Genomic DNA, 19,733 nt, shown 5'->3' with positions numbered 1-19,733 from the left:
TACATAAAATCCCAAATCATGCAGAACGTATGAAAAGAAGCTTATTCTCGGATTCCTGATCCTTCAGTTTTGCTCTTTCTTCTACTGCAAAATACAATGTTGTTCTTTGTTGAAGTCGATCTAGACATTGATAAATATGAAGGAAAAAGCAGTTTTAACTTGGTTTGAGTGAATGAATTCATTTTATACATAAAATCCGAAATCGTGCAGAACTCATGAAAATAAGCTTATTCTCGGATTCCTAAAACTTTTGATTTGCTCTTTCTTTTATTGCAAAGTACAACGTTGTTTTTTTGCTTAAATCTATTGAGACATTGATAAATATGAAGGTAAAAGCCGTTTTAACATAGTTTGAGTGAAGGAATTAATTTTATAGATAAAATCCCAAATCATGCAGAACTCCTCAAAAGGGAGGTATGGCTTAATCACAAGTGTGGCTCTTTCTCATTCAGGGTAGTATGAGGAAGTTTATGCTTGAAATATATGTAGAAATGGGTACATATGAAGGACAAAGCAGTGTTAACTTAGTTTGAGAGAAGGAATTCATTTTATGCATAAAATCCCAAATCATGCAGAACGTATGAAAAGAAGCTTATTCTCGGATTCCTGATCCTTCAGTTTTGCTCTTTCTTCTACTGCAAAATACAATGTTGTTCTTTGTTGAAGTCGATCTAGACATTGATAAATATGAAGGAAAAAGCAGTTTTAACTTGGTTTGAGTGAATGAATTCATTTTATACATAAAATCCGAAATCGTGCAGAACTCATGAAAATAAGCTTATTCTCGGATTCCTAAAACTTTTGATTTGCTCTTTCTTTTATTGCAAAGTACAACGTTGTTTTTTTGCTTAAATCTATTGAGACATTGATAAATATGAAGGTAAAAGCCGTTTTAACATAGTTTGAGTGAAGGAATTAATTTTATAGATAAAATCCCAAATCATGCAGAACTCCTCAAAAGGGAGGTATGGCTTAATCACAAGTGTGGCTCTTTCTCATTCAGGGTAGTATGAGGAAGTTTATGCTTGAAATATATGTAGAAATGGGTACATATGAAGGACAAAGCAGTGTTAACTTAGTTTGAGAGAAGGAATTCATTTTATACATAAAATCCCAAATCATGCAGAACGTATGAAAAGAAGCTTATTCTCGGATTCCTGATCCTTCAGTTTTGCTCTTTCTTCTACTGCAAAATACAATGTTGTTCTTTGTTGAAGTCGATCTAGACATTGATAAATATGAAGGACAAAGCAGTGTTAACTTAGTTTGCGTGAAGAAATTCATTTTATACATAAAATCCGAAATCGTGCAGAACTCATGAAAATAAGCTTATTCTCGGATTCCTAAAACTTTTGATTTGCACTTTCTTTTACTGCAAAGTACAACGTTGTTTTTTGTTGAAATCTATCTAGACATTGATAAATAGCAGCCGAAACTCTGCTGCCGCTTTTGATAATTTATGGTTGGGCATTCTTACCTTTTCTTACCCACTTTTTACAAATTATGATCTTAGATTCACACCTACTTGCACTACTTACTACCTTCTCATCCACTTATGATCATGTGCGGTTGGGCTTTCGCACCTTTTCTTACCCATTTTTCAGTAATTATGGGTGGACATTCAGACCTTCTCTCAGCCGAAAACCTCCGCTCCTCTTTTGATCATACATTGTCGGGCATTCACACCTTGTCTTACCCGCTTTTTACAAACTTTAGTCGGACATTCAAACCTTCTTGCAGCTGAACCACCTCCGCTCCCTGTTTTGATCATATATGGTCTGGCAATAGTACCTTTTCTTACCCATTTGTGAGTAATTATGGCTGGACATTCACACCTTCTTGCAGCCGAACACAACCTCTCCCGCTTTTGATGATATATGGTCCGGCATTCTTACCTTTTCTAACACATTTTTCAGCAATTATGGTCGGACATTCACACCTACTCACAGACGAACACCTCCGCTCCCACATTTGATAGTGTATAGTCGGGCATTCTCACCCTTTCTCATCAGCTTTTTGCAAATTATGATCTGATATTCACACCTACTTGCAGTCGAACAGCTCTGCTCCCGCTTTTGATTATGTTTGGTTGGATATTCGAACATTTTCTTAATGCTTTTTACATATTTTGGTTGGACGTTCACACCTTCTTGTAGCCGAACACTTCCACTCCTGCTTTTGATGATGTATGGTTGGACATTCACACCTTTTTTTTGCCCATTTTTCAGGAATTATGGGTGGACAGTCACACCTTGCAGCTGAACACCTCCTATCCCACTTATGATCATGTGCGGTTTGATTTTCGAAAAGTTTCTTTCATGTTTTCTAGCAATTATTGATGGACATGTAGACCTTCTTGCAGCTGAACACCTCCGCTCCCGCTTTTGATCATACATTGTCAGGCATTCGCACCTTGTCTTACCCACTTTTTACAAACTTTAGTCGAACAGTCACACCTACTTGCAGCCGAACACAACCTGTCTCGCTTTTGATGATGTATGGACCGGCATTCTTACCTTTTCTAACACATTTTTCAGCAATTATGGTCGGAGATTCACACCTACTCACAGCCGAACAACTCCGCTCCCGCATTTGATGGTGTATAGTCGGGCATTCTCACCCTTTCTCATCAGCTTTTTGCAAATTATGATCTGACATTCACACCTACTTGCAGTCGAACAGCTCTGCTCCCGCTTTTGATTATGTTTGGTTGGATATTCGAACCTTTTCTTAACTGCTTTTTACAAACTTTGGTTGGACGTTCACACCTTCTTGTAGCCGAACACATGCACTCCTGCTTTTGATGATGTATGGTTGGGCATTCGCACCTTTTTTTTTACCCATTTTTCAGGTATTATGGGTGGACATTCACACCTTCTTGCAGCTGAACACCTCCTCTCCCACTTATGATCATGTGTGGTTTGATTTTCGAAAATTTTCTTTCATGTTTTCTAGCAATTATTGATGGACATTTAGACCTTCTTGCAGCTGAACACCACCTCTCCCGATTTTGATGATGTATGGACCGGCATTTTTACCTTTTCTAACACATTTTTCAGCAATTATGGTCGGAGATTCACACCTACTCACAGCCGAACAACTCCGCTCCCGCAGTTGATGATGTATAGTCGGGCATTCTCACCCTTTCTCATCAGCTTTTTGCAAATTATGATCTGACATTCACACCTACTTCCAGTTGAACAGCTCTGCTCCCGCTTTTGATTATGTTTGGTTAGATATTCGAACCTTTTCTTAACTGCTTTTTACAAACTTTGGTCGGACGTTCACACCTTCTTGCAGCCGAACACCTACGCTTCCGGTTTTGATAGTGTATATTCGGGCATACGAACCTTTTCCTACCCGCTTTTTACAAACCAAGGTCGGACTTTCACACCTTCTCTTAGCTGAACAACTCCGCTCCCTCTTTTGATTGTGTACAGTCGGGTAATTTAACCTTTTCTTACCCGGTTTTTACCTTCTATGGTCGTACATTCACACCGTCTTACAGCGGAACACCTCCGCTCCCTCTTTTGATGATGTATGGTTAGGCATTCGCACCTTTTCTTACCCATTTTTCAGTAATTATGGGTAGACATTCACACCTTCTTGCAGCTGAACACCTCCTCTCCCGCTTATGATCATGTGCAGTTTGATATTCGAAAATTTTCTTTCATGTTTTCTAGCAATTATTGATGGACATTCAGACCGTCTTGCAGCTGAACACCTCCGCTCCCACTTTTGATGGTGTATAGTCGGGCTTTCGAGCCTTTTCTTCCCCGGTTTTTACAAATTATGGTTGGACATTCAGACCTTCTTGCAGCCGAAAACCTCCACTCCCTCTTTTGATCATACATTGTCGGGCATTCGCACCTTTTCTTACCCGCTTTTTACAAACCATGGTCGGACTTTCACACCTTTTAGTAGCCGAACAACTCCGCTCCCGCTATTGATTGTGTACAGTCGGGAATTTTAACCTTTTCTTACCCGCTTTTTACCAACTATGGTTGGACATTCACACCTTCTTACAGCAGAACACCTCCGCTCCCTGTTTTGATTATGTATGGTTTGACATTCGCACCTTCTCTCACCCGCCTTTTACTATGGTCGGCCATTCACAGCTTCCTCTCCACCATACTTGTATGGTGGGATATTCACACCCACTTGCATCCGAAGACCTCCGCCCCCACTTTTGTTGATATTTAGTCGGTCATTCGCAGCTTACCCGCTTTTGGCAAACTATGGCCTTCTTGCAGCCAAACACCTCTGATCTCGCTTTTGATGATGTAAGGTTGGGCATTCAGACCTTGCTTCACCTGCTTTTCACCAAATATAGTCGGACATTCACACCCACTTGCATCCGAAGACCTCCGCCCCAAATTTTGTTGATATTTAGTCGGACATTCGCACCTTACCCGCTTTTGGCAAACTATGGCCTTCTTGCAGCCAAACACCTCTGATCTCGCTTTTGATGATGTAAGGTTGGGCATTCAGACCTTGCTTCACCTGCTTTTCACCAAATATAGTCGAACATTCACACCTTCTTGCAGCCGAACACTTCCGCTCCACCTTTTAGTGTTCTATCACACCTTTTTTTCACCGCATTTTATACATTATGGTTGGAAATTTTCAACCACTCTCATCCGAAGACCTCTCCTCCCGCTTTTGTTAATATATTTGAACTTTAGTTGGACATTCAAACCTTCTTGCAGCTGAACCACCTCCGCTCCCTGTTTTGATCATATATGGTCTGGCAATACTACCTTTTCTTACCCGTTTGTGAGTAATTATGGCTGGACATTCACACCTACTTGCAGCCGAACACAACCTCTCTCGCTTTTGATGATGTATGGACCGGCATTCTTACCTTTTCTAACACATTTTTCAGCAATTATGGTCGGAGATTCACACCTACTCACAGCCGAACAACTCCGCTCCCGCATTTGATGGTGTATAGTCGGGCATTCTCACCCTTTCTCATCAGCTTTTTGCAAATTATGATCTGACATTCACACCTACTTGCAGTCGAACAGCTCTGCTCCCGCTTTTGATTATGTATGGTTGGATATTCGAACCTTTTCTTAACTGCTTTTTACAAACTTTGGTTGGACGTTCACACCTTCTTGTAGCCGAACACATGCACTCCTGCTTTTGATGATGTATGGTTTGGCATTCGCACCTTTTTTTTACCCATTTTTCAGGTATTATGGGTGGACATTCACACCTTCTTGCAGCTGAACACCTCCTCTCCCACTTATGATCATGTGTGGTTTGATTTTCGAAAATTTTCTTTCATGTTTTCTAGCAATTATTGATGGACATTTAGACCTTCTTGCAGCTGAACACCACCTCTCCCGATTTTGATTATGTATGGACCGGCATTTTTACCTTTTCTAACACATTTTTCAGCAATTATGGTTGGAGATTCACACCTACTCACAGCCGAACAACTCCGCTACCGCATTTGATGGTGTATAGTCGGGCATTCTCACCCTTTCTCATCAGCTTTTTCGAAATTATGATCTGACATTCACACCTACTTCCAGTCGAACAGCTCTGCTCCCGCTTTTGATTATGTTTGGTTAGATATTCGAACCTTTTCTTAACTGCTTTTTACAAACTTTGGTCGGACGTTCACAATATCTTGCAGCCGAACACCTCCGCTTCCGCTTTTGATGGTGTATATTCGGGCATACGAACCTTTTCTTACCCGCTTTTTACAAACCAAGGTCGGACTTTCACACCTTCTCTTAGCTGAACAACTCCGCTCCCTCTTTTGATTGTGTACAGTCGGGTAATTTAACCTTTTCTTACCCGCTTTTTACCATCTATGGTCGGACATTCACACCGTCTTACAGCGGAACACCTCCGCTCCCTCTTTTGATGATGTATGGTTAGGCATTCGCACCTTTTCTTACCCATTTTTCAGTAATTATGGGTAGACATTCACACCTTCTTGCAGCTGAACACCTCCGCTCCCACTTTTGATGGTGTATAGTCGGGCTTTCGAGCCTTTTCTTCCCCGGTTTTTACAAATTATGGTTGGACATTCAGACCTTCTTGCAGCCGAAAACCTCCACTCCCTCTTTTGATCATACATTGTCGGGCATTCGCACCTTTTCTTACCCGCTTTTTACAAACCATGGTCGGACTTTCACACCTTTTAGTAGCCGAACAACTCCGCTCCCGCTATTGATTGTGTACAGTCGGGTATTTTAACCTTTTCTTACCCGCTTTTTACCAACTATGGTTGGACATTCACACCTTCTTACAGCAGAACACCTCCGCTCCCTTTTTTGATTATGTATGGTTTGACATTCGCACCTTCTCTCACCCGCCTTTTACTATGGTCGGCCATTCACAGCTTCCTCTCCACCATACTTGTATGGTGGGATATTCACACCCACTTGCATCCGAAGACCTCCGCCCCCACTTTTGTTGATATTTAGTCGGTCATTCGCAGCTTACCCGCTTTTGGCAAACTATGGCCTTCTTGCAGCCAAACACCTCTGATCTCGCTTTTGATGATGTAAGGTTGGGCATTCAGACCTTGCTTCACCTGCTTTTCACCAAATATAGTCGGACATTCACACCTTCTTGCAGCCGAACACTTCCGCTTTTAGTGTTCTATGAGGCATTCACATATTTTTTTTCACCGTATTTTATAGATTATGGTTGGAAATTCTCACCCACTCTCATCCGAAGACCTCTCCTCCCGCTTTTGTTAATATATAGTCGGGCATTCGAACCTTTTCTTACCCGCTTTTTACAAATTATGGTCGAACATTCACACCTACTTGCAGCTGAATACTTCCGCTCCACCTTTTAGGTATGTATGGTTGGCATTTGCACCTCTTTTTATACTGATTGCTGAAGATTAAGTTGTTCTTTCTCAAACTACAAATTTTTTTTAATTGTTGAAACTTGATTTGAAGTGGATAAATAAGGAGGACAAACAGTTTTAAGTCAGGCTGATAGAAGGAATTAATTTTATAGCAAAATCTGTATTTCGTCATATGTCGAGAGATGCTTATTGTTGAAGAAGTTCTTTCTCATTCTACAAAGTACAACGTTGTTTATCGTTGAAACTTGATTAGACATGAATAAATATGAAGGACAAAGCAGTCTTAACTTGGTTTGAGTTAATGAATTCGTTTTATAGGAGAATCCGAATTCGTGCATAACTCATAAAATAGAGCTTATTTTCGGATTCCTGAAGATTGAGTCTGGTTCTTTCTCATAATACAAAGTTTGTTGTTTATTGTTGAAACTTCATCAGAAGTGAAGAAATAAATGAATGCCTATCAACAAATGTGGGATCTAATCTCTAGTGCTTCCTCTAAAATAATTTCCTTTCTCAATTTAGAAATGTGTGTGTGTAAGTCACAACACCCGTGACACCAAAACGGCTTTCTTTTCTCTACACTCTGCACTATGAGCACACACACCAAATCAGAAAGGGTTTTTTCTTTCTTTTCTACATTATGGACTGTGGGGACACAAAACCGCTCTCTCTCTTTTTTTTTTTTTATCGTGTGCCAGGGCGTTGTCTCACGTATTAGATTATGCTTAAGATACGAATGGGTTTATCAGTCACATCAGAATCCATACATACTGATCCTCCCGTAATAAAATGGTCGGATCTTATCAAACACACTTTGTTTCTTGTGACAATCAAGTCAGCGAAACAGCGTATACACGTCAAGACACTGAATCAAGTTTGCCACAAGAACTCATAAGTTTGGCAGTATTGCTCTGCCGTCAGCAATCATACACCCATTTTATTTTCGTGAGACATGTGCAAGCACCTGTTCATCTACTGTTCTATCACTATGAATTAGTGATCTATTATCAATAAGGATACTTCTACAACTACTATCAAAGTATGTCCGGACTTCTTATGTTGTCAGTTGCTATATATGAATAAGTGGGTAGCTACTGACAAGCATTAAGCATGTCACACAGCCCAAACATATAACATTTCAGGACACACCACACAGTTAACAACCACAGTGAAGCGTGTCAAAGCCCAAACATGTAACATTCAACAGGACACTTACACAACACATTCAAATCAAACAGTCAGACAACATACAAGAACATATACCCCAGCCGGCATTGCTCCCTGCCTATTTTCGTACAGCACACTATGTGTGCGCACACCTTTATTCACAAACTCTTCAACTTATACTCTTTTACCGAAGCTGCTACAGCTCGATTGGCCGAATACCCTTTGATCCTATTTCGGTGAATTTGACATCTGCCTTACATATAACAGATTAGCGGTTTAGCAGTTTTAATTTAGTTTGAGTGAAGGAATTCATTTTATAGCAAAATCCGAAATCGTGAAGAACTCATGAAAGTAAGCTTATTCTCGGATTCCTGAAACTTTAGATTTGCTCTTTCTTTTACTGCAAAGTACAACGTTGTTTTTTTTGTTTAAATCTTTCTAGACATGGTAAATATTAAGGACAAAGCAGTTTTCACATAGTTTGAGTGAAGGAATTCATTTTATAGATAAAATCCCAAGAGTCTGCTGAGAAAAGAGAGTGAATGCGAAGTAGACTTTAACACGGCTATGGGAGCGAGCCGAGTGTGGGCTAACCGGGAGAATTGCTTGAAAGAAACGCGACACCGAATGAGCGATCAGAACAAAGCCTCAATACGGGATTCTCGTGGTGTTTTTGTTGCTGCCTTGTCTTTTGCACAGAGTAAAAGACAAGGCAGCCATCGAATAGGGCCCGATTGTTCCTAGTTGGTCAGCCGAGGAGCAAGGGGGGGGGGGCAAGCGTCTCAACCAAGCAAAGCTCACCATGGGGAAGGTGGCTATGCCAACTAGCCTGTTGCCCTGCTCCCGCAGTGACGGATAATCGTACTCTGGTTTCTCTACATAACGTACAAGTCTTTCGCCTTTTACTAAAGATTTCTGTGGAGAGCAGCACAATGAGTTGTTTCTATTTTTGGCAGGCTTTACCTTTGCGGGTAAAGCCCTTTCTGTCTGTGCAAAAGAAATCTTCTTACTGTGCAGAGTGACTTCTCTGAGTAGAGTCGCCTTACTAGTTGCGACTGTGCCGATGTTCGAAGCTGGAGTGCAAAGTTGTTGCTTGAATGGTGCTTGCTGGAGCGTGCGGGAGTGCAAAGTTATACCATTTAAAAGGGCTGAAGAGTGCTCAGTGCAGCGGGTGGGCGACACTCTGGCCACCTTGAAAACCGAGGTTACATCCACTACCAGGGGCAGCCCAAGTTCTGCCGCAAGTGTGGTGAGCATGGGCACCTGGTTGAGGCTTGTACCAAGGTGTTATGTGGGAAGAGCAGAGAAATTGGGCAAACTTTTGGAGAGTGTCCAAATGGCAGGAAATGTAATCTCTGTGGAGAATTAAATCACCTCTTCAGAGATTGCCCTAAATCTTTTGCCAACAAATTAAAGACGGTAAAGCCACAGTCAAGCCAACAAAGAGAAGGACCAAAGGTGGCAGTTGGTGAACAAAGTGAAGAGGTTGACCCAATAAATTCAAACTTCCCGCCAAAAGCTTGGATTGGAAGTGAGGAGCAAAAAGGGGAGGGGCCTGTAGAGGCCTCACCACTCAGTGTTGAAGTCTGTGAGAATTCACAGGCAGAGGGTGGAGCTACGCTAAATGAGGAGGAAGAGCAGACATGTGAGTCTAGTGAAGATACTCACCTCCCCGAAGGTCAACAGCCGAAGAGGACGGCATCTGAGCCTCTGATTCCCCAGTGGTATCAGAGAAGAGGGGAAGAGTTAGGTCCCTTTCAGACAGTTCTTCAGTGGAAGAACCTAGAGTCTTCCCCTCCGACTCACCAAATGAGGTCTCCTTTTTAACTTCAGCTCTGCAATCAACCCCCAGGGACTCAAAGTTAAATGCAACATTGCGTCAGAGGCCAACACCGAGAGTCCGAAAAGGAAATATAGATCACCCTACTCACTTTTCACCTAAAGAAATGAAGGAAGAGCTAGTTTCCCAAGAAATAACCTGTGTGTAATTTGTTTTGATAACTTAGAAAAACGAAAATGACATATCTACTTTCCTTTATGCTTTTAATGGTTCTCACCTTCTCAACACTAAATGTGAGAAGTGTGAAATCAAAGACAAGAGCCCAGAGTATTTTATCCTTCTTAGACTCCATAAAATCAGATGTGTTTTTAATACAAGAATGTGGACTACCTTTTTTAAAAAACCATAGACAATGGGAGGAAATGTGGCCCCATTTATCGATATGGAGTGGCTCAAATCAAAATAAAAATGATGGTGTGGCCATTCTAATTAAAAATCCGCATGTTCTGGTGAAAGGTAGCACAATGGTGAGAGACGGACGGGCACTTTTAGCACACTTGAATTTTATGGGTCAAGACTTTAACCTCTTAAATATTTATGGTTTCAATGGAAAAAATGAAAGGTATGACCTTTTAGAAGATATACAGCTTTACATGCTAGGGCAAGTACCTTTAGTTGTAGGAGGGGATTTTAACTGTATCTTGAGCAGGAAAGATAGAAAAAGAGCAGGGGTAGATTTTAAAGTGGATAAGACTTCGATTTTACTTCAGGGCATATGCAGGGATTTTAAGCTTACTGACTGTTTTAAAACCATGCATCCCAGAGAGGAGGGCTTCACCTGGTTTAGTCATGATGGCACCAGAGCCTCTCGCATTGATTATTTCTTTACTAGAGATTGCCCACCCACTGATGTTAGATTAACCCCTGTTTTCTTTTCAGACCACCTTATGCTCTCCTGCACCCTTTCACCCCCTTCTGGTGTGACGGTAGGAAGTGGTCTGTGGAAACTAAACTGTTCCCTGTTGGAGGATGAAATCATAGTCAGTCAGTACAGGGAATGTTATAAAGAGTGGCAGACCCTTCAAGACCTCTACGAAACACATGCACAATGGTGGGAAATGGTGAAGGAAACGACCCAGACTTTTTTTAAACAGCAAGGTAAACGTAAAAAAAGGAAAGAGAATAGATGTATGATGGGACTACATAAACGCTTACAGCGCTACTTTAAACTAAATCAGTGTGGCATAGACTTTAAAGAAGAAATCAAAGATGTCAAAAAGGAAATGTCAGTTTTAGCAGAAATAAAGAGTAAAGGAATTTTTGTAAGAAGCAGGGAGCAGGAAATTGAGGAAGGTGAAAAAGAAAGAAAGTTATAAATAAAAAGGAGTGTATTCAAAATCTAAAAAGAGAAGATGGGTTTTTAACAAAATCCACACAAGAGATGATTGAAACTGTACATACCTTTTATAGTAACATGTACAAAGAGAAACCAGTGCACTTGGAAACATCGGCAGAAATCTTAAAATTCGTTGACAAAACCGTAAAAGAGAATGCACACTTGACACAGAATTTTACTGATTTAGAGTTAAAAAAATGCCTAACAGGTTTTAAGAGAAGTCGAGCTCCGGGTTTAGACGGGCTTCCTGCAGAATTCTATCTGACCTATTGGGACCTTTTATCATCAGACATTTTAGATGTTTTTAAAGATTTTGAAAAACTCGACCGACTGCCTGACAGTTTTAGAGTGGGAATAGTGACTCTACTTTATAAAAAAAATGATAAGACTGACCTAAAGAATTGGAGGCCCATCACACTTTTAAACTTTGACTGTAAACTTTTTAGCAAGGTTTTAGCGACATGGATGTCCTCTGTTTTAGAGGAGGTAATTCACCCAGACCAAGCTTGTGCCATCTCAGGGAGACAACTCACCGACAGCCTCGTACTGATTCGAGACATCATTGATTACGCTAGAGACAGAAACACCCGGCTTGTCATCTTAAATTTAGACTTTGAAAAAGCATTTGATCGGGTCTCGCATCAATATCTCTTTCAGGTGTTGCAGCCATCGAAAAGGGCCCGATTGTTCCTACTTGGTGAGCTTTGCTTGGTTGAGACGCTTGCCCCCCCCCCCCCCCCCCCCCCCCCCTGCTCCTCGGCTGACCAAGTAGAAACAATCTATTCGATGGCTGCCTTGTCTTTTACTCTGTGCAAAAGACAAGGCAGCCACAAACACCACGGGAACACCGTATTGAGGCTTTGTTCTGACCACTCATTCGGTGTCGCGTTTCTTTCAAGCAATTCTCCCGGTTAGCCCGCACTCGGCTCGCTCCCAGAGCCGTGTTAAAGTCCACTTCGCATTCACTCTCTTTTCTCAGCAGATTAAAAGAAAGTTTCATCTTGGGCTCCCTGAAACTTCCATCCTGCACCGCTGTTTGCTTTTTCACAAGAGCAGAGGAGAGCGCACCGTTCCCAGCGGCACTGCAGTACCGGGTCGAGGCTTGGAGTGAACGGAGCAAGCTTCTTTTTCAACTCCTATTCTTAAAAATCCATTTAATATGTTGTCCTCGTATAGAGGACATATTAAACTGATAAGAACAGATACTACACTTGATCTTAGCCAAAAGGCCGAGAAGCGATAACTGTCCACTGTTTCAGGTCCGAGGGCCCTTGCTGGCACAATGCGCACTTCTTTTTATGGCCATAGGTGGCCAGAGTGTCACGTTGCACCTCCGCCCACCCGCTGCACTGAGCACTCTTCAGCCCTTTTAAATGGTATAACTTTGCACTCCCGCATGCTCCAGCAAGCACCATTCAAGCAACAACTTTGCACTCCAGCTTCGAACATCGGCACAGTCGCAACAAGTAAGGCGACTCTACTCAGAGAAGTCACTCTGCAAAGTAGCAAGATTTCTTTTGCACAGACAGAAAGGGCTTCACCCGCAAAGGTAAAGCCTACCAATAATAGAAACAACTCATTAGTGCTGCTCTCCACGGAAGTCTTTAGTAAAAGGCGAAAGACTTGTATGTTATGAAGAGAAACCAGAGTACGATTATCCGTCACTGCGGGAGCAGGGCATCAGGCTAGTTGGTATAGCCACCTTCCCCATGGTGAGCTTTGCTTGGTTGAGACGCTTGCCCCCCCCCCCTTGCTCCTCGGCTGACCAACTAGGAACAATCGGGCCCTATTCGATGGCTGCCTTGTCTTTTACTCTATGCAAAAGACAAGGCAGCAACAAAAACACCACGAGAATCCCGTATTGAGGCTTTGTTCTGACCGCTCATTCGGTGTCGCGTTTCTTTCAAGCAATTCTCCCGGTTAGCCGACACTCGGCTCGCTCCCATAGCCGTGTTAAAGTCTACTTCGCATTCACTCTCTTTTCTATGCAGACTCTTGGGATTTTATCTATAAAATGAATTCCTTCACTCAAACTATGTTAAAACTGCTTGTCGTTCATATTTACCATGTCTAGAAAGATTTAAACAAAAAAAACAACGTTGTACTTTGCAGTAAAAGAAAGAGCAAATCTAAAGTTTCAGGAATCCGAGAATAAGCTTACTTTCATGAGTGCTTCACGACTAAACCGCTAATCTGTTACATGTAAGGCAGATGTCAAATTCACCGAAATAGGATCTAAGGGTATTCGGCCAATCGAGCTGTAGCAGCTTTGGTAAAAGAGTATAAGTTGAAGAGTTTGTGAATAAAGGTGTGCGCACACATAGTGAGCTGTAGGAAAATAGGCAGGGAGCAATGCCGGCTGGGGTATATGTTCTTGTATGTTGTCTGACTGTTTGATTTGAATGTGTTGTGTAAGTGTCCTGTTGAATGTTTGGGCTTTGACACTTCACTGTGGTTGTTAACTGTGTGGTGTGTCCTGAAATGTTATATGTTTGGGCTGTGTGACATGCTTAATGCTTGTCAGTAGCTACCCACTTATTCATATATAGCAACTGACAACATAAGAAGTCTGGACATACTTTGATAGTAGTTGTAGAAGTATCCTTATTGATAATAGATAAACTAATTCATAGTGATAGAACAGTAGATGAACAGGTGCCTGCACATGTCTCACGAAAATAAAATGGGTGTATGATTGCTGACGGCAGAGCAATACTGCCAAACTTATGAGTTCTTGTGGCAAACTTGATTCAGTGTCTTGACGTGTATACGCTGTTTTGCTGACTTGATTGTCACAAGAAACAAAGTGTGTTTGATAAGATCCGACCATTTTATTACGGGAGGATCAGAATGTATGGATTTTGATGTGACTGATAAACCGATTCGTATCTTAAGCATAATCTAATACGTGAGACAACGCCCTGGCACACAATCAAAAAAAAAAAGAGAGAGCGGTTTTGTGTCCCCACAGTCCATAATGTAGAAAAGAGAGAAAAAAGCCTTTCTGATTTGGTGTGTGTGCTCATAGTGCAGAGTGTAGAGAAAAGAGAGAAAAGAAAGCCGTTTTGGTGTCACGGGTGTTGTGACTTACACACACACATTTCTGAATTGAGAAAAGAAATTATTTTAGAGGAAGCAGTAGAGTTTAGATCCCACATTTGTTGATAGGCATTCATTTATTTCTTCACTTCTGATGAAGTTTCAACAATAAACAACAAACTTTGTATTATGAGAAAGAACCAGACTCATTCTTCAGGAATCCGAAAATAAGCACGAATTCGGATTCTCCTATAAAACGAATTAATTAACTCAAACCAAGTTAAGACTGCTTTGTCCTTCATATTTATTCATGTCTAATCAAGTTTCAACGATAAACAACGTTGTACTTTGTAGAATGAGAAAGAACTTCTTCAGCAATAAGCATCTCTCGACATATGACGAAATACAGATTTTGCTATAAAATAAATTTCTTCTATCAGCGTGACTTAAAACTGTTTGTCCTCCTTATTTATCCACTTCAAATCAAGTTTCAACAATTAAAAAAAAATTGTAGTTTGAGAAAGAACAACTTAATCTTCAGCAATCAGTATAAAAAGAGGGTAACAAAAGGTGCAAATGCCAACCATACATCACTAAAAGGTGGGGCGGAAGTATTCAGCTGCAAGTAGGTGTGAATGTTCGACCATAATTTGTAAAAAGTGGGTAAGAAAAGGTTCGAATGCCCGACTAAATATTAACAAAAGCGGGAGGAGAGGTCTTCGGATGAGAGTGGGTGAGAATTTCCTACCATACAAGTATGGTGGAGAGGAAGCTGTGATTGAACGACCATAGTAAAAAGCAGGTGAGAAAAGGTGCGAATGTCAAAACATACATGATCAAAACAGGGAGCGGAGGTGTTTGGCTGCAAGAAGGTGTGAATATCCACCCATAATTACTGAAAAATGGGTAAGAAAAGGTGCGAATGCCCAACCATACATCATCAAAAGCAGGAGTGGATGTGTTCGGCTACAAGAAGGTTTGAATGTCCAACCATAGTTTGTAAAAAGCGGGTAAGAACAGGTTTGTATGCCCGACTGTACACAATCAAAAGAGGGAGCGGAGTTGTTCAGCTACAAGAAGGTGTGAAAGTCCGACCATGGTTTGTAAAAAGCGGGTAAGAACAGGTTCGTATGCCCGAATATACACCATCAAATGCGGGAGCGGAGGAGTTCGGCTGTGAGTAGGTGTGAATCTCCAACCATAATTGCTGAAAAATGTGTTAGAAAAGGTAAGAATGCCGGTCCATACATCATTAAAAGCGAGAGAGGTTGTGTTCGGCTGCAAGTAGGTGTGAATGTCCAGCCATAATTACTCACAAACGGGTAAGAAAAGGTAGTATTGCCAGACCATACATGATCAAAACAGGGAGCGGAGGTGGTTAAGCTGCAAGAAGGTGTTAATGTCCGACTAAAGTTTGTAAAAAGCGGGTAAGAAAAGGTGCGAATGCCCGACAATGTATGATCAAAAGAGGGAGCGGAGGTTTTCAGCTGAAAGAAGGTCTGAATGTCCAACCATAATTTGTAAAATCCGGGGAAGAAAAGGCTCGAAAGCCCGACTATACACCATCAAAAGCTGAAGCGGAGGTGTTCAGCTGCAAGAAGGTCTGAATGTCCATCAATAATTGCTAGAAAACATGAAAGAGAATTTTCGAATATCAAACCGCACATGATAATAAGCGGGAGAGGAGGTGTTCAGCTGAAAGAAGGTGTGAATGTCCACCCATAATTACTGAAAAATGGGTAAGAAAAGGTGCGAATTCCCAACCATACATCATCAAATGCACGAGTGGATGTGTTCGGCTACAAGAAGGTTTGAATGTCCGACCATAGTTTGTAAAAAGCGGGTAAGAAAAGGTTCGAATGCCCAAACATACACCATCAAAAGAGGGAGCGGAGGTGTTCCGCTGTAAGAAGGTGTGAATGTCCGACCATAGTTGGTAAAAAGCGGGTAAGAAAAGGTTAAAATACCCGACTGTACACAATCAATAGCGGGAGCGGAGTTGTTCGGCTACTAAAAGGTGTGAAAGTCCGACCCTGGTTTTAAAAAGCGGGTAAGAAAAGGTTCGAATGCCCGAACATACACCATCAAAAGAGGTAGCGGAGGTTTTCCGCTGTAAGACGGTGTGAATGTCCGATCATAGTTGGTAAAAAACGGGTAAGAAAAGGTTAAAATACCCGACTGTACACAATCAAAAGAGGGAGCGGAGTTGTTCAGCTAAGAGAAGGTGTGAAAGTCCGACCATGGTTTGTAAAAAGCGGGTAAGAAAAGGTTCGTATGCCCGAATATACACTATCAAAACCGGAAGCGTAGGTGTTCGGCTGCAAGAAGTTGTGAAGGTCTGACCAAAGTTTGTGAAAAAGCAGTTAAGAAAGGGTTCGAATATCTAACCAAACATAATCAAAAGCGGGAGCAGAGCTGTTCGACTGCAAGTAGGTGTGAATGTCAGAGAATAATTTGCAAAAAGCTGATGAGAAAGGGTGAGAAATCCCGACTATACACCATCAAATGCGGTAGCGGAGTTGTTCGGCTGTGAGTAGGTGTGATTCTCCAACCATAATTGCTGAAAAATGTGTTAGAAAAGGTAAGAATGCCGGTCCATACATCATCAAAAGCGGGAGAGGTGGTGTTCGGCTGCAAGTAGGTGTGAATGTCCATTAATAATTGCTTTAAAACATGAAAGAAAATTTTCGAATATCAAACCTTACATGATCATTAGCGGGAGAGGAGGTGTTCAGCTGCAAGAAGGTGTGAATATCCACCCATAATTACTGAAAAATGGGTAGGAAAAGATGCGAATGTCCAACCATAAATCATCAAAAGCAGGAGTGGAGTTGTTCAGCTACAAGAAGGTATGAAAGTACAACCATGGTTTGTAAAAAGCGCGTAAGAGAAGGTTCGAAAACCCGAATATATACCATCAAAAGCGGAAGCGGAGGTGTTCGGCTGCAAGAAGTTGTGAACGTCCGACCAAAGTTTGTAAAAAGCAGTTAAGAAAAGGTTTGAATATCCAACCGAACATAATCAAAAGCGGGAGCAGAGCTGTTCGACTGCAAGTAGGTGTGAATGTCAGATCATAATTGCTGAAAAATGTGATAGAAAAGACTAGAATGCCGGACAATACATCATCAAAAGCGGGAGAGGTGGTTTTTCGGCTGCAAGTAGGTGTGAATGTCCAGCCATAATTACTCACAAACGGGGGAAGAAAAGGTAGTATTTCCAGACCACACATGATCAAATTAGGGAATGGAGGTGGTTCAGCTAGAAGGTGTGAATGTCTGAATAAAGTTTGTAAAAACCGTGTAAGACAAGGGGCGAATGCCCGACAATGTATGATCAAAAGAGGGAGCGGAGGTTTTGGGCTGCAAGGTCTGAATGTCCAACCACAATTTGTAAAAATCGGGGAAGAAAAGGCTCGAAAGCCCGACTATACACCATCAAAAGCGGGAGCAGAGGTGTTCAGGTGCAAGAAGGTCTGAATGTCCGACCAAAAATTACTGAAAAATGGGTAAGAAAAGGTGCGAATGCCAAATCATACATCATCAAAAGCAGGAGCGGATGTGTTCGGCTACAAGAAGGTTTGAATGTCCAACCATAGTAAGTAATAGGCGGGTAAGAAAAGGCTCGAATGCCCGACTATATACCATCAAAAGCGGAAGCGGAGGTGTTCGGCTGCAAGACGGTGTGAACGTCCGACCAAAGTTTGTAAAAAGCAGTTAAGAAAATGTTCGAATATCCAACCAAACATAATCAAAAGCGGGAGCAGAGCTGTTCGACTGCAAGTAGGTGTGAATATCAGATCATAATTTGCAAAAAGCTGTTGAGAAAGGGTGAGAATGCCCGACTATACACTATCAAATGTGGGAGCGGAGGTGTTCGACTGCAAGTAGGTGTGAATGTCAGATCATAATTGCTGAAAAATGTGATAGAAAAGACTAGAATGCCGGACAATACATCATCAAAAGCGGGAGAGGTGGTTTTTCGGCTGCAAGTAGGTGTGAATGTCCAGCCATAATTACTCACAAACGGGGGAAGAAAAGGTAGTATTTCCAGACCACACATGATCAAATTAGGGAATGGAGGTGGTTCAGCTAGAAGGTGTGAATGTCTGAATAAAGTTTGTAAAAACCGTGTAAGACAAGGGGCGAATGCCCGACAATGTATGATCAAAAGAGGGAGCGGAGGTTTTGGGCTGCAAGGTCTGAATGTCCAACCACAATTTGTAAAAATCGGGGAAGAAAAGGCTCGAAAGCCCGACTATACACCATCAAAAGCGGGAGCAGAGGTGTTCAGGTGCAAGAAGGTCTGAATGTCCGACCAAAAATTACTGAAAAATGGGTAAGAAAAGGTGCGAATGCCAAATCATACATCATCAAAAGCAGGAGCGGATGTGTTCGGCTACAAGAAGGTTTGAATGTCCAACCATAGTAAGTAATAGGCGGGTAAGAAAAGGCTCGAATGCCCGACTATATACCATCAAAAGCGGAAGCGGAGGTGTTCGGCTGCAAGACGGTGTGAACGTCCGACCAAAGTTTGTAAAAAGCAGTTAAGAAAATGTTCGAATATCCAACCAAACATAATCAAAAGCGGGAGCAGAGCTGTTCGACTGCAAGTAGGTGTGAATATCAGATCATAATTTGCAAAAAGCTGTTGAGAAAGGGTGAGAATGCCCGACTATACACTATCAAATGTGGGAGCGGAGGTGTTCGTCTGTGAGTAGGTGTGAATGTCCGACCATAATTGCTGAAAAATGTGTTAGAAAAGGTAAGAATGCCGGACCATATATCATCAAAAGCGGGAGAGGTTGTTTTCGGCTGCAAGTAGGTGTGAATATCCAGCCATAATTACTCACAAACGGGTAAGAAAAGGTACTATTGCCAGACCATATATGATCAAAACAGGGAGCGGAGGTGGTTCAGCTGCAAGAAGGTTTGAATGACCGACTAAAGTTTGTAAAAAGCGGGTAAGACAAGGTGTGAATGCCCGACAATGTCTGATCAAAAGAGGAGCGGAGGTTTTCGGCTGCAAGAAGGTCTGAATGTCCACCCATAATTACTGAAAAATGGGTAAGAAAAGGTGCGAAAGCCCAACCGCACATGATCATAAGTGGATGAGAAGGTGTTCGACTGCAAGTAGGTGTGAATGTAAGATCATAATTTGTAAAAAGCGGGTAAGAAAAGGTAAGAATGCCCAACCATAAATTATCAAAAGCGGCAGCAGAGTTTCGGCTGGTATTTATCAATGTCTAGATAGATTTCAACAAAAAAAAAATTGTACTTTGCAGTAAAAGAAAGTGCAAATCAAAAGTTTTAGGAATCCGAGAATAAGCTTATTTTCATGAGTTCTGCACGATTTCGGATTTTATGTATAAAATGAATTCCTTCACGCAAACTAAGTTAACACTGCTTTGTCCTTCATATGTACCCATTTCTACATATATTTCAAGCATAAACTTCCTCATACTACCCTGAATGAGAAAGAGCCACACTTGTGATTAAGTCATACGCCCCTTT

The 19,733-nt window shown here is 41.6% G+C and overlaps 3 non-coding genes across 3 annotated transcripts; 1 reads left to right on the top strand and 2 right to left on the bottom strand.

Annotated features, from left to right (window-relative positions):
* The first annotated feature begins 8,869 nt into the window (after positions 1-8,869).
* Positions 8,870-8,983, top strand: LOC140317441 (U5 spliceosomal RNA). Its single transcript, XR_011917755.1, has one exon. It is a non-coding gene; the product is annotated as a U5 spliceosomal RNA (small nuclear RNA).
* A 3,258-nt stretch (positions 8,984-12,241) lies between these two features.
* Positions 12,242-12,425, bottom strand: LOC140317119 (U2 spliceosomal RNA). The gene has a single exon (XR_011917464.1). It is a non-coding gene; the product is annotated as a U2 spliceosomal RNA (small nuclear RNA).
* A 295-nt stretch (positions 12,426-12,720) lies between these two features.
* On the bottom strand, positions 12,721-12,836 carry LOC140317235 (U5 spliceosomal RNA). The gene has a single exon (XR_011917567.1). It is a non-coding gene; the product is annotated as a U5 spliceosomal RNA (small nuclear RNA).
* Positions 12,837-19,733: the final 6,897 nt, after the last annotated feature.

This window comes from Leuresthes tenuis, unplaced genomic scaffold (genome assembly GCF_036924035.1).
Source record: "Leuresthes tenuis unplaced genomic scaffold, fLeuTen1.0.hap1 SCAF_10, whole genome shotgun sequence".
Lineage (NCBI taxonomy): Eukaryota > Metazoa > Chordata > Actinopteri > Atheriniformes > Atherinopsidae > Leuresthes > Leuresthes tenuis.
The sequence above is the reverse complement of the archived record's forward strand: the minus strand, read 5'-3'. Positions and strand labels throughout refer to the sequence as shown.